At 43.3% G+C, this 12,891-nt stretch overlaps 1 long non-coding RNA gene across 2 annotated transcripts in view; it reads left to right on the top strand.

Annotated features, from left to right (window-relative positions):
- The window catches only part of LOC103668572, a 100,756-nt gene that overhangs the window by 40,400 nt on the left and 47,465 nt on the right, over positions 1-12,891 (top strand). For both annotated transcript variants that reach the window (XR_570087.2, XR_570089.2), the window contains exon 7: positions 11,613-11,716. This is a non-coding gene — a long non-coding RNA (uncharacterized LOC103668572). The remainder of the gene's footprint in view (positions 1-11,612; positions 11,717-12,891) is intronic.

Consider the following 12,891-nt stretch of genomic DNA (forward strand, 5'->3'; position numbering starts at 1 on the left):
GGGGCAAGGCACTTTGCCATCTGCGACGACCTCTTTTTCTGGGCTCTGACTTGGTGCACCCCGTTGTACTGAGACAGAGCATTTGCAAAGAGAAGAAAAAATCAGGCCCACCGTGGCACCTGACCTTATGTGGCACGTAGGGATCATTTCCAACTTCCTGATTTTAGCATCTGTCTTTTTTGTGAAGAACAGAATGAGGTGTCTGGGAAAAGGAAGTGGAATGTAATCCTTATGAGGTTGGTGTTCCCCCCCCATTTGACAAATGAGGAAACAGGCTGTGATACTGTGATTTATAGGAAGAAATATATATTTGGTCTTCATCCCAAATGCCAGCTCCTTCTGGCGCAGAGCTCCTAAAACCCTTGGAATTCCCCAAGTGATGAGAGAGATAAAGGTACCTCTTGTTACATGAATGAGGTGACATTTGGTTTGCACCTAAGGATGGGGGCTGGTTGCCAGGGAAACAACCACATCATTAGCCGTTTGGAACTTTCAGTGGCACCCCTCAACCTCGGGGGAGGGGAGAAGGGCTGGAGGTTGAGTTCAGTTGCTAATAGCCAGTGATTTAATCAGTCATGCCTATGTAACGAAGCCTCCCTAAAGCGCCAGAAAGACAGGGTTCAGAGAGCTTCCAGGTTGGTGAACATATAGGGAACTGGGGAGCGTGGCTTGGTCCGAGAAAGCATGGGAAGCTCTGAGTCCTTCTCCACACCTTGCCCTACGCAACTCGCCATCTGGCTATTCCTGAGTTATAGGCTCTGTAATGAACCGCTCATTGAGTAAGTTAAAAGTTTCTTGGAGTTCTGTGAGCTCTCTAGCAGATTCAGCAAACCCAAGGAGGGGGATCGTTGGAAAATCCAGTCTACAGAGAGTCAGTCCAAAGCACAGATGGCCACTGGATTTGTGACTGTCATCGGAAGTGTGGGGGGGGACAATCAGTTCTGAGTCCTTCACCTGTGGGATCTGATCATGCCTCCAGGTAGATGGTGTCAGAATTAAGTTGAATTGTAGGACCCCCTGCTGGTGTTGGCAAACTGCTCGGTAGGTTTGGGGGGCATCTCCTGACACACATTGTAATTGGTCCCAGAGTCTCAGCTGGTGATCAGAGGTGGCATCAGAGTTAGAATCTTAGAGTCCAAGAGCAGTTAGTTAACTTGCCCCATGGGGATGTGAGCTGTTGACAAGGCCAAGGGGCGCAGAGCATCGGCGCTTTAGCATCGGCGCTTTAGCATCGGCGCAGAGCTTTGGAAGGCCAGGGGGTGTTGTGTATGGCTCTTAGCCGTCACCCTGCTGAGCTAACTGCCTCTTTCACAAACAGGAACATCCTTGCCCATCACTTTCTGGCAACACCATCAAGATCCCAGGCTAAAGCAAACTCTGAAAGGAGTTTTTTGTTTTTTATTTTCTTAAAAAAATTAATGAGCGCTATGTTTACTCGGAAGATTTCCTAGGTGACTCTGGTTTGGGGCAGAATGGGCTTGTGAGTAGGAGGACCTGTCTGTTGGGTAAGGGAAGGATTTCTGTTTGTGCCGAAAGAAGACAGGAGGAGGGAGAAGGGCAGGTGGGGACGATGAGATGGGTGTGCTTAGCACCATTAACAGAAGTGGTAACACGCCATCCTTGTGCACCCCTGTGTCCTCTGTAACTCACACCAGGAACCAGCTTGAGAAGCTGGTAGTGTGCACCAGAGGGGAGCCATTGCTTGTGCGGGATGGACGCAGGCGAGAACAGCTCCTTGGTCTTCAAGACTGGGTGTGGGAGAAGCAGATAGAAGCATGGAGCATGATTTCTGCAACTCTCAGAACTTGAAGGGGAGAAATTTGGGTATCATATCTCATAGTATTGGGGATCCATCCAAATTTAAACTAGTCCCTGAGGGGGCAGGGAAACTCCAGCCTACGTTCAGGTTATGTGAATTATTAAGTCCGTTATTATTTTGAACTATGGTAGGAAGGTAAATTACGTATAATGAAGGCTCTGACCTGGGCTAGGAGTCGAGGTCAAGCAAAGGCTTTCTGATGACTGGACCTTTCGAGGAAATGGAGTGGATGAGGAAGAGTTGGGTGAGGTGGGGCAGGGCTGGGAGAGGGGGACCAGCGGAGGAGACACAGTAAAGCCCCGTGGGCTGGCAGGAGGAACAACACAGTCCATTTTAGGGACTCTGAACATAAACACAGAAACATAAACCTTGCCTTCAGCCCACACTCATCCCATTCTACAGATCAGGTTATATGTGAAGACAGATACATTTGTGTCCAAGCTGGGGGAGGACCTCTGCCACCAGTGAGTCCCTCCATGCTTAGGGATAACAGGCAGGTAATTTAGTGTAATCATGTGGGCTAAAGTCAGAGTACGTGTGTGTGTGTGTGTGTGTGTGTGTGTGTGTGTGTGTGTGTGTAATGACAAGTCTATGAATATATACAGGCGTACCTCGGAGTTACGGCAGGTTTGGTTACAGATCACTGCAATGAAGTGAATATTGCAGTAGAGCGAGTCAAAATTATGTTTTTCGTTTCCAAGTGCACCTGAAAGTTATGTTTACACTCTAGTCTATTCCATGTGCAACAGCATTACGTCTAAAAGAACAATGCATGTGCCTTGATTAAAAAATACTTTCTTGCCCCAAAATGCTAACCATCAGCTGAGCTTTCAGTGAGTCATAATCGCCATAACAGATATGATAATAATGGAAAAGTTTGAAATATCGCGAGAATGACCAAAATGTGACACAGAGACTCGAAGAGAGGAAACGCTGTTGGAAACATGGTGCTGATAGACGTGCTTGGCGAAGGGCTGCCACAAACCGTGAATGTGTGAAAAACACATGTGCGAAGCACAATAAAGCAGAGCACAGTACAACGAGGTGCACCTGTATTCTTGACTTGGACTTCCAGAACTCTCTGCAGGGTTGGAAGGGAACAAATCGAGCCGATGAACCATATTTGTATCGTCAGATTTGAGAACTGGTGAACATTTTGGTTCAGAACTTCCTCCCTTGGGCAGGCGTATTCAGTTCTCAGATGGGCACTGGGAAAACCCCAATGTGTTGGTTACATCCATGTAACACCTCACAAAGCATTATTTTGTAAGGTGCTCTTGCCAGCCCAGTACGGTAGGTCATTCATTAACGTGTGCGCTCATTCACTTACTCATTCAACTATTACTCTTGGAATGCCTCCTACATGCCCCGTGTGTTTTTAAGTCCTGGGATTGGAGTGCACATAACAGAAAAGGTCCTTGTCCTTGCAGAGTTAGCCATCTAGGCGGGGAGGCAGATGATTAACACGTGAACAAGCTAGTGAATTAGGTAACTGGGCAGGTGGTGGAATGGATGGTGTGGATGGCAGAGAAGGTGATGGCAGGTGGAAAGCAGTGAGGACTTCTCTGAGGAGGTGACATTGAGATGATATTTGAAAGAGGAGGAGGGGCTGGCCGTGCTAGGGTAGGCAGTGCTGTTGTTCCAATGAGTGGTTCCAGACAAGAGACAACATGAGTGGGAAATCTCAGAGAGGCTGAGTGGCTCGCCCAAGGTCACACAGCTAAGTGATGGGTCTGCTGGAGATTCTACACGAAGCCTCTGACTCCAAGTCAGTGGCTCCTTTCATACACTCTCCTCCCAGGGCGCACTGCCCTGTGATCTCCGGCCAGATCTTGATATGGTAGGATTGGGTGTCACAGACGGTTGTCACCCTAGGTCCTACAACTGATGGAGCATATAACGCTTCTTTCCTGGCCCAGTTACGTTAACTCACAGAGAGGGAGAAGAGCTTTCTCCCAGAAGGGTGAGGGCTTCCGGAGGTGCTCCGAGTTCCCTTTCTGTTCTCAGAAGGTTTACTTTTATCCTTCTTTCTGTCCCTTCCCACCTAACTTTTCTGGAAGGTCTGGATGACTGTTGCGGGTGTCTAAAGTAACAAAACTCCAGAATGTTCCAGAGTGTTCGCTAGAATATCAGATGATGCAAAGGGAAATTTCCCATAGCACCTTAGTTTCACCAGTCAGCAAACTTGTTCCATATAGGGCCAGATATCAGATGTATTTGCAGCTGTAATGGGAAAGCAGCCATACACAATTTGCAAATGAGTGGGCGTGGATGTGCGCCAATAAAACTTTATTTACAAAACAGGAGGTGGGCTGGGGTTGGCCTGCTGGCTATGGTTCTGTGGTTCGCTGACACTGGTTCTAAGCAACGCAGCAACTTCCTGGGACAGACGTGAGTGAGGAGACTGGGTAGTTGAGACCCTGAGACATGAGCTACCAATTTGGTACACTGATACCCTGGAGAGGATTGATTGAAGTCAAAGACTTCCTTGGAAGACCACCTGCCATTAACTCACTACAACATGAGAGTTGGATTTGCGGAATTGTAAACCCTATTTCTGGCTATGGGACCTGTTAGCCCAATTTGGACTGAGGGCAGTTGCTGAAACATTTCCCCGAATTCGTCCGCCAGCACTCATTGTCATGTCAATGTTGGTTTCGCTCCAGCAAACTATGCCGCGTGTTCACTCGTTTGCAGATGCTGCCGTGATTAGCAAATGCAGAGTCGCAGAAACGTTTGCAAAATTCACCATTGCTTTCTGCCGCTGCGTATTTTCTCAACACGCCAAGAATGGGGGTACTGCCTTATGAGGGTCTGCTCAGTTTTTAGTGTGAAGGAAGGAGCCTCACGCTCAAAGTCGGGAACCCCAACGTTGCACCTGGAGCCAAGGCGAAGCCAGGCTGGATCTCCAGCCCTGCTCTGAGTGCGCTCCGTGGCCTGTGGTCAAGGTGTGCACCACCCCCTTTAAACCTCTATCTTCTACAGTGAAATGGGGATAATGATAAGTAGTTTCCAGTTTTAGTTTCGGAATTAAATGGGAGAATAGAGGCAAAGAAATTAACATAGTGTCTGACATATGGGAAGCACATATTAATGTTAGCTATTATTTTGTGATGATGATGATTAATATTAATCATTTTATTACAGTAGCGGGAGTAATAGTAGGGACGGTCGTGGGAGTGGTAATAAAATTGGCAGCATCAAGAGCTACTCAGGATGGTGGGAGTTGCCGTGTGTTACTGGTGAATGTTCCCAACGATTGGTGACTCGAATGAAACACCACCACTCTACTGTAGCTTTTTTAAAGACCATTTTCTCACAGACACCTATACTTGGACTCCTAGGGGCTGAGATTTCTCTGACAGTCCTTACTCATCATTCTGAAATCCGTGATCTGGAGAACTGTTGAATATAATTCCACTTGCGTAGCACGGCTTTCAGAGAAGAAAGTCATCCGGGCACTGAGTTTCAAGCCAAAATGAATATATGACTTTATAGTCCAACCTGGAGATCAGGAAGGCGTCTCAAAGACTGTTGACTTCCTGAGGATCCTAAGAAAGTAGTATACAGATGGTGATAAATGAGCAAGAGAGGGCATCCAGCCTGTTGGAGCCCCCTGGGCAGCGCTGTAGGGAGGTGTTTGGTTGCAGGGTGGGGGGAGGCGGTGGCTCGGAGCCATTCCCTTAAAAATTGTCCTAGTGGGCTGTAGCCTTGGAAAATCCATCCCCCGCCCTGAGTTTTTCGTATCTGTTGAGCCTGAAGGTCATGTGATTTTATTATATACTTTAAATAAATACAATGTTTATTTGAATGGGTATTGGGGTGAGTAGGTGTATTTATACGTTATACCTCTGGAGTGCCTGGTATTCATTGCATGTCTCTGTGCTCAGTACTTCATTTTACATAGGTTTTTTAAAATAATCCTTGCAATAAACCTTTGAGCTGTATCCACACCCCACTATGCAGACCAGCAACTGATCGCGAGGCATTAAGCCACAGGATGTAACTGTCAGAGTCCTGATTTGTCTGAGCCCAAGGCTGTCAACCTTCCCAGCATCCCTGTGTTTTTTAACAAACGATTCGATAAACACTGACTCCAAATCCCCTGGATTTCCAGTAAAAATGCTGCTGATCGCACCCCATGTTGTATTTACTGATTAAGAATCTCTACCAGGAATCTGCATTTTTTAGGAAACTCCCCAGGAGATTCTTCTACACACCAGTGTTTGAGAGTCATCGCCTTGCACACTTTCTTATCTGTTAAGATGCCTTCCACCCAGCAATCCAACCCAGTGCTTATGCATCTGGGACCTGGCGGAGTTCTTTAGGATTTCAGTTACTGTTAATCTTCCTCCAACCACAGGACAGGTTTTCTTTTTCTCTACCCTGGAGGATTATTAATAATATGATATCAATGGCTCCATTACATAGCGTGACCAAGAATATTCCAAATAGTCACAGTATACGGTGCTCTAGGATATCTCTTATAAATCATAAGAATATTACAAGCTGGAGGTAACTTCAAAATAGTAGAAGAGTTCCTTAGGACTAGCTTGAAGCAAAAGTGCTAAATCAATTGGATATTAAATTTGGGGGTTTACAGTCAGATGATTCCCTTAAAATACTGTGCTTCCAATTCAAGTGAGTTGCCGCTTGGGGACAGGGATGTCCTCTTTATATTTAATTTGATGGCCAGATAAACGAAGTTTTTCCCTTAATAAGTTAAATTGTGAAGCATGGATTGGAATAATAGAATTGCAGATGGTTGGAGCTTGATGGGGCCAAGGAACCAAAGATGAGAGTTGCTGGAAATCTACGAACAACACATCATTAGTCAGCTAAACACCATTTTATGTGTCTTAAATAAGACTGAAATCTGTTGCCTAAGCAGACAAAAGAGTGGGACCTCAATGAAAAATGACTTCAAAATGTATTTAAAATTTTTTCCTTTTAAATGCAAGCTGGTACAGCCACTGTGGAAGACAGTATGGAGGTTCCTTAAGAAGTTAAAAATAGAGCTACCCTATGACCCAGCAATTGCACTATTAGGCATTTACCCAAAGATACAAATGTAGTGATTCGAAGGGGCACCTACACCCCAATGTTTATAGCAGCAATGTCCACAGTAGCCTAACTACAGAAAGAGCCCAGATGTCCAGCGACAGATGAATGGAGAAAGAAGATTTGGTATACATATATATATTACTGGAATATATATGGAATATTACTCAGCCATCAAAAAATGAAATCATGCCATTTGCAGTGAAATGGATGGAACTAGAAGGTATTATGCCAAGCAAAATAAGTCAATCAGAGAAAGACAGTTATCATATGATTGCACTCAAATGTTGAATTTAAGAAAAAAACCCAGAGGAGCATAGGGGAAGGGAGGGAAAAATAGAACAAGATGAAATCAGAGAGGGAGATAAACCATAAGAGACTCTTAGTCATAGGAAACAAACTGAGGTTTGCTGGAGGGGAGGAGGGTGAAGGGATGGGGTGGCTGGGTGATGGGCATTAAAGAGGGCTCGTGATGTAATGAGCACTGTTATATGCAACTGATGAGTCACTGAACTCTGCCTCTGAAACTAATAATGCATTCTATGTCAATTATTTGAATTTAAATAAAATTAAAACCAAAAATTCCTTTTAGCTCTGCCTTTCTTTCCCTCTTTGGACGGTCTTATGGATACGTTAGTGTATTCCACCCTGTCCTCTGTCTCCTAGTATTTGTTAGGGATCAATTTTGTCCCCTTGCCAAATGCATACGCCGAAATTCCAACCCTTGGTACTGGGTCTGGGTCTGGGGTATTTGTTACAGCAGCTGAAGCTGACTAATACCATATCTCTCTGTACCATCACCCTCTCTGGATCTCCATGGCTCTTGGTTTCTCCGTATTTCTTGGTATCACTGTGCATTTTTCTCTTTGTCTGTATTTTTGTTTCTCTGTGTCTTCTTCTGTGTCCCTGCCACCCTCATCTGATTGTTACATCCTCTCTGTCTCTCCCCACCCTCTCTCCCTTCCTCGGGCAATGCAGAATATCCTGTGTGGGATGTTTAGAAGAGTGACTGTCATAGAGAAACTACTCAAAAAAGCAAATTCCTCTCTGTTCCTAATTTCCTCCTTTTTCTACCCTTCTGTAATGTTTCCCTTCCTTCCATTCTCTCCCACTCACCCCCTCACTGGACATAAAATAAAATAGGGACTTATTTTTCAGGATTTATGGTTTTTCCTAAACAAATTTTATGGCCCCCAATTCTAATTTTAAAGCAACTCACTTGACTGTTTTATGTTCTTTAAAGGGGGGGGACAAGGGGTGACTGAATGGAGTTGCTTTTTTATAAGTGACCCCGGTTTGATTTGTTTGGTTGCTTCTTTTTTGGGGGCGGGGGTAAAAATCTTTATATCTATTGATCTCCGATTGTCCCAGGCCTAGACTCACCCTGGTCATTCTGGTTAACTATGCACATTTTTGCTGTCTCAGCGTTTGTGTGGGGGCCTGGCATGATAGAATCTCAAAGACTTCCCGGTGATTCTGATGCAGGGGGATCTTTCGGCATGCTCTGAGAATTGCGATCTTAGAAAATAAGCTCTGAGCCCTGCCTCACCTCTGTTCATTCTAAACCAAGACTAAAATGAAACCAAGCTTCATTTTAGGAAGAGGTTTTAAAACATTCCTTCTGGGGATCAGTTGTGAATTTTCTCGTTTTTGAAATCTCTGTCTCTGACACAGGCTGCCCAGAGCCTGTAATTGGCCGAGCAGAGAGCTGACATTCATTTCCAAACAATTTAGGTAGGTGGAGAGGGAGAGCAGAACTTGGAGAATTAACAGTCATGGATTTACGTCTTTGGCACCTGTTCTGATTATTGAATTAAGAAGGTTCTGGCAGCTCCAACCAGCTCTGCCAGATGTTGAAGAGCGCATTTCAGGGAGGATGGAAAGGGATGTCAGAAGATGTGAGGATCATTCATTTAAAGAGTAAACTGTCCGGATGAAGCTCTGTTTAGGCTGTCAGAACTGATCGCAAGCGTAATGAAACATCAAGAACAGAGGGATGAGGAGACGTTGATAAAACCCAAACACATCGTGAAATATAAAAATCTCCTGATTTTTAAGTCAACACCCCCCAAGTGTCAGCTTATCAGCTTGTGGAAACTGCAGACCTGTTGAGAGTGGTCCGTTTTTCCTGCCGTTTGGAGCAGATGTGCTCGCTGCTCTTATGGGGGCTGTAAACGATGCTCTTGGGGGCTTATCGGTCACCAGCAGGGCGAAGGGAGGGCCACAGCACCTGAGAGGTCTTTGGGAGACGGTGATAGGAGAGGAGGCAGGCACCTCCTCCTGTCAGTGGCGGAATCACTCAGTGTCACTCCAGAGTAAGCCAGCATCTGCTTCTGTGAACCCTGAGTACCCATTACAAACACACACGCATGTGGACGCACACATACACACAGGCATCCCATGAACACCGATGCACGTGTGCGCACACACACACAATCACAGTTGCACATGGATGCACACCACCTGTCCTGCACACACATTCCTCTATTATAAATGGCGAACAAAATCACACGTGTGTGCACAGCTGCATTCATGGAGAATACCATGCAGAGTGTAGATCAAATACCTTCCCTAGCTCCTGGCCCAGCCTGCTGGGGACACGTGGAAGACTAGAGGGCCTAATCAGGGTCTCATGCTCGTGGGAGCCGATGGGTGGACCTTCCCCTGGAATTCTGGGAGTTATTCCATTAAAAAAATTACCTTGCATTAAAAATAGAACTACCCTATGATCCAGGAATCGCACTGCTGAGTATTTACCCCCAAAATGCAAAAACACAAATTCAGAAGGATGTATGCTCCCTTATGTTTATAGAAGCATCACTTACAAAAGCCAAACTATGGAAGCAGCCCAAGTATCCATCAATGGTTCAAAGGATAAAGAAGATGTGGTATATATAGATATACAATGGAATATTACTCAGCCACAAAAAGGAAGGAAATCTTGCCATTTGCCATGATGTGGATGGAACTGGGGGGTGTTATGCTGCGTGAAATAAGTCCGTCAGAGAAGGACAAATACCATGTGATCTCATTTGAAAGTGGAATTTAAGAAATAAACCAAGGGGGAAAAAAGGAGACAAACCAAGAAGCTCTTCACTATAGAGAACAAAGTAATGGTTACCAGAGGGGATGTGGGTGGGGGTATGGGGGAAATAGGGGATGGGATTAAAGAGTACACTTGCCATGATGAAAAAAAAAGTAAAATGAAAAAAGTTGCTTTGCTAGTATAGTGTTCGCTTTGTCGTGCATTTCTTGGACCCACCGTTCAGGACAAATTGGGGCATGATTCCACCTGTTCACCATGTCCTGCACAGGTGGATTCACAGGCCCAGCCCACTTATTTTCTGGAGTGGAGACCAGGAAGCCTGTCTGGGGAACTTGGCGGGGACTTAGCAAGACTTGGCTGGCTGAAATTCCCCAATAACATCTATGCTTCATCGTGACCATGCTGGGGCTATGTGTGCCTATTCCAGCATTCATGTAATAAAATTATACAGTCTCCATATTCCTTCAGTCAGTGGGATGTTTTTGAGATTCATCTGGGTTGTTATATATATCAATGGCTTATTCACATATACATGCATATGCATAATCTCAAAAATAGACATCCTACATTATGTTTATCCACTTACTGCCTGATGGGCATTTGGGTTGTTTCAATTTTTGACTGTTATGAATGAAGCTGCTATGAAAACCTCCAGTACAAGTCATTTCTGAAACATGTTTTTATTTTCCTTGGGTAAATACCAAGAACTATAATTGCTGAGTAATATTTATGTGTAAATTTGTAAAAAAAAAAAAAAAAAAAGGCCAGTTTCACGACATGTTTACATGTTATATAGTCCAACCAGTGAGGAATAAGAATTCTATGAAGAATCTTCATCCTTTCCAACACTTAGTATTGTCAGATTTTCCATGATAGTGGCTATGAAATATCTCAGTGTTCTATTAAGTTGCATTTCCCTGATGATTAAAGTGTTGAGCTTTTCATATACTTCATATATCTGGCTTTGTGAAGTGTCCGTTCAAGTGTTTGTCCATTAAAAAAATTGTGTTTTTTTTTAGTATGGTTATAGGGGTTCTTTATATATAATAGATATAAGCCCTTTTTCAGATGTTTGTGTTGCAAATATTTTCCGAGTTGTTGGCTTGTGGCTTTATATTTTTAATAGTGTCTTTTGATGAGAAGTTTTTAACTTTGACGAAGTCTAATGGATTATTTTCTCTCTTACGATTTGTGCTTTTCATGTTCCCTATACTTAGGTTCTGAAGATATTCTCTCTTGTTTTCTTCTAGAAGTTGATAGTTTTACCTTATATGTTTGAATTTATGATTCATTTCCAAGTTTTCATGTACAGAGTAAGAGAAAAGTTGAGTTTCTTCTTTTGATGTTATTAATAGAATCTAAAACTATTTCCAAATTTTTATTGGCAGTCTTCGAAATAGTAACTTTTACACATTGATTTTGAAATCTATGGGCTCGTAGAGTTTACTTGTTATTTTTGTTTGTTTTTGGTAGATACCTCAGGATTTCTTTGTAAATAATCATGTCATCTGTATACAAAAACACTTTTATTTTGTCCTTTCCAATATTTATGCTTTCTATTTCTCTAGAGTTATTGTGCCACTTAGGACATCCTGTATAATGAACTGGGAGGAAAAGGCTCAGAATTTCACCAGTAAGAATGATGCTAATGCTAAGGTTTGCTGTTGTTGTTGTTTGTTTTTGTAGATGCTTTTTATTAGATGAAAAAATTCCCTTCTAGTCTCTATCTGCTGGGAATTGTTATCACAAATGGATGATGAATTCTGTTGACTGCTTTCCCACATCTGTTGGTAAGTCCATGTAACTTCTTTCCATAACTGTGCTAATATGATAAGTTACATTAATGTTTTCTCACATGTTTAATTAACCTTGAATTCCTGGAGTAAATCTTACCTGATCAAGATTTGTCACACTTCTTAAATACTGCTGGATTTAATTTGCTAATATCTAGTCAGGAATTTCTATTTCCTTTATGTTCATGAGGAATATTGGTGTGCGGTGGTTTTTTTTTCTTTCTTTCTGTTTTGGTAATAATATCTTTGTGAAATTTTGGTATTAAAATTATGTTGACTTCATATGAGAATTGTTCTCTCCGCCTCTATATTCTGAAAAGAGTTTTTGTGGCATGGATATTATTTCTTCCTTAAATGTAGTATATAATTCACCAGTGAAGCCATCTGGGCCGAAATTTTTGTTTGTGGGAAGTTTACTTAAATTACAAATTCAACTTCTGTAATAGACACAGTCCCATTCAAGTTTTAAAATTCCTTCTTCAGTCAGACTTGGTTATTTGTAACGTTCAAGAAATGCGATTGTATCATCTCAAATGTCAAACTTACGGACGCGAAGATATTTCTAATATCTCCTTAGCTTTTCATACCGCGTCTTCTCTCTCATTCCTGATATCGATCACTTGCGTCTTCTCTCTTTATTCTTGATCAGTCTTGCGAGGGGCCGATCGATTTTTATTAATCTTTTCGAAAGATCAATTTGGGGCTCTGTTGATTTTTAAAAGTTTTCTGTTTATTGATTATGTCTAATGCTTCCCCCCCCCATTTCTTTTGGTTATTTTGCATTGCATTTCTGCTGCTTTTTCTAGCTTCTTCATGTGGAAGTATAGATCATTGATTTTTCTGCTTTCTCCTGACACGCTGAAGGAAATCCTACTAAAGTTCATCTGACATTCCCTCAGGGTGTGACCCTCATTTGTGCCTTAGGGCCTCATTCTCTGCCACCGCAGGTGAGAGCCGGTCTGGGCTTCTGGCCCCAGCTTGGCAGCCTGACCCCGCACTGCCTCTTGCACAGGGAGGGGTTATCAGAGAAGCTCTAGAGGCCCCCCGCTGGAAGCACTGGCTTCATGTTCCTGCCCTTAGTCTTTACAAATACACAAGATAGGCATACTGTCTTCACTTCTTAGGTTTCAGGAAAGTAACAGCGATACTAATTTATTTGTCTAAGACCCATG

Source organism: Ursus maritimus, unplaced genomic scaffold (genome assembly GCF_017311325.1).
Source record: "Ursus maritimus isolate PB19 unplaced genomic scaffold, ASM1731132v1 scaffold_2, whole genome shotgun sequence".
Taxonomy (NCBI): domain Eukaryota; kingdom Metazoa; phylum Chordata; class Mammalia; order Carnivora; family Ursidae; genus Ursus; species Ursus maritimus.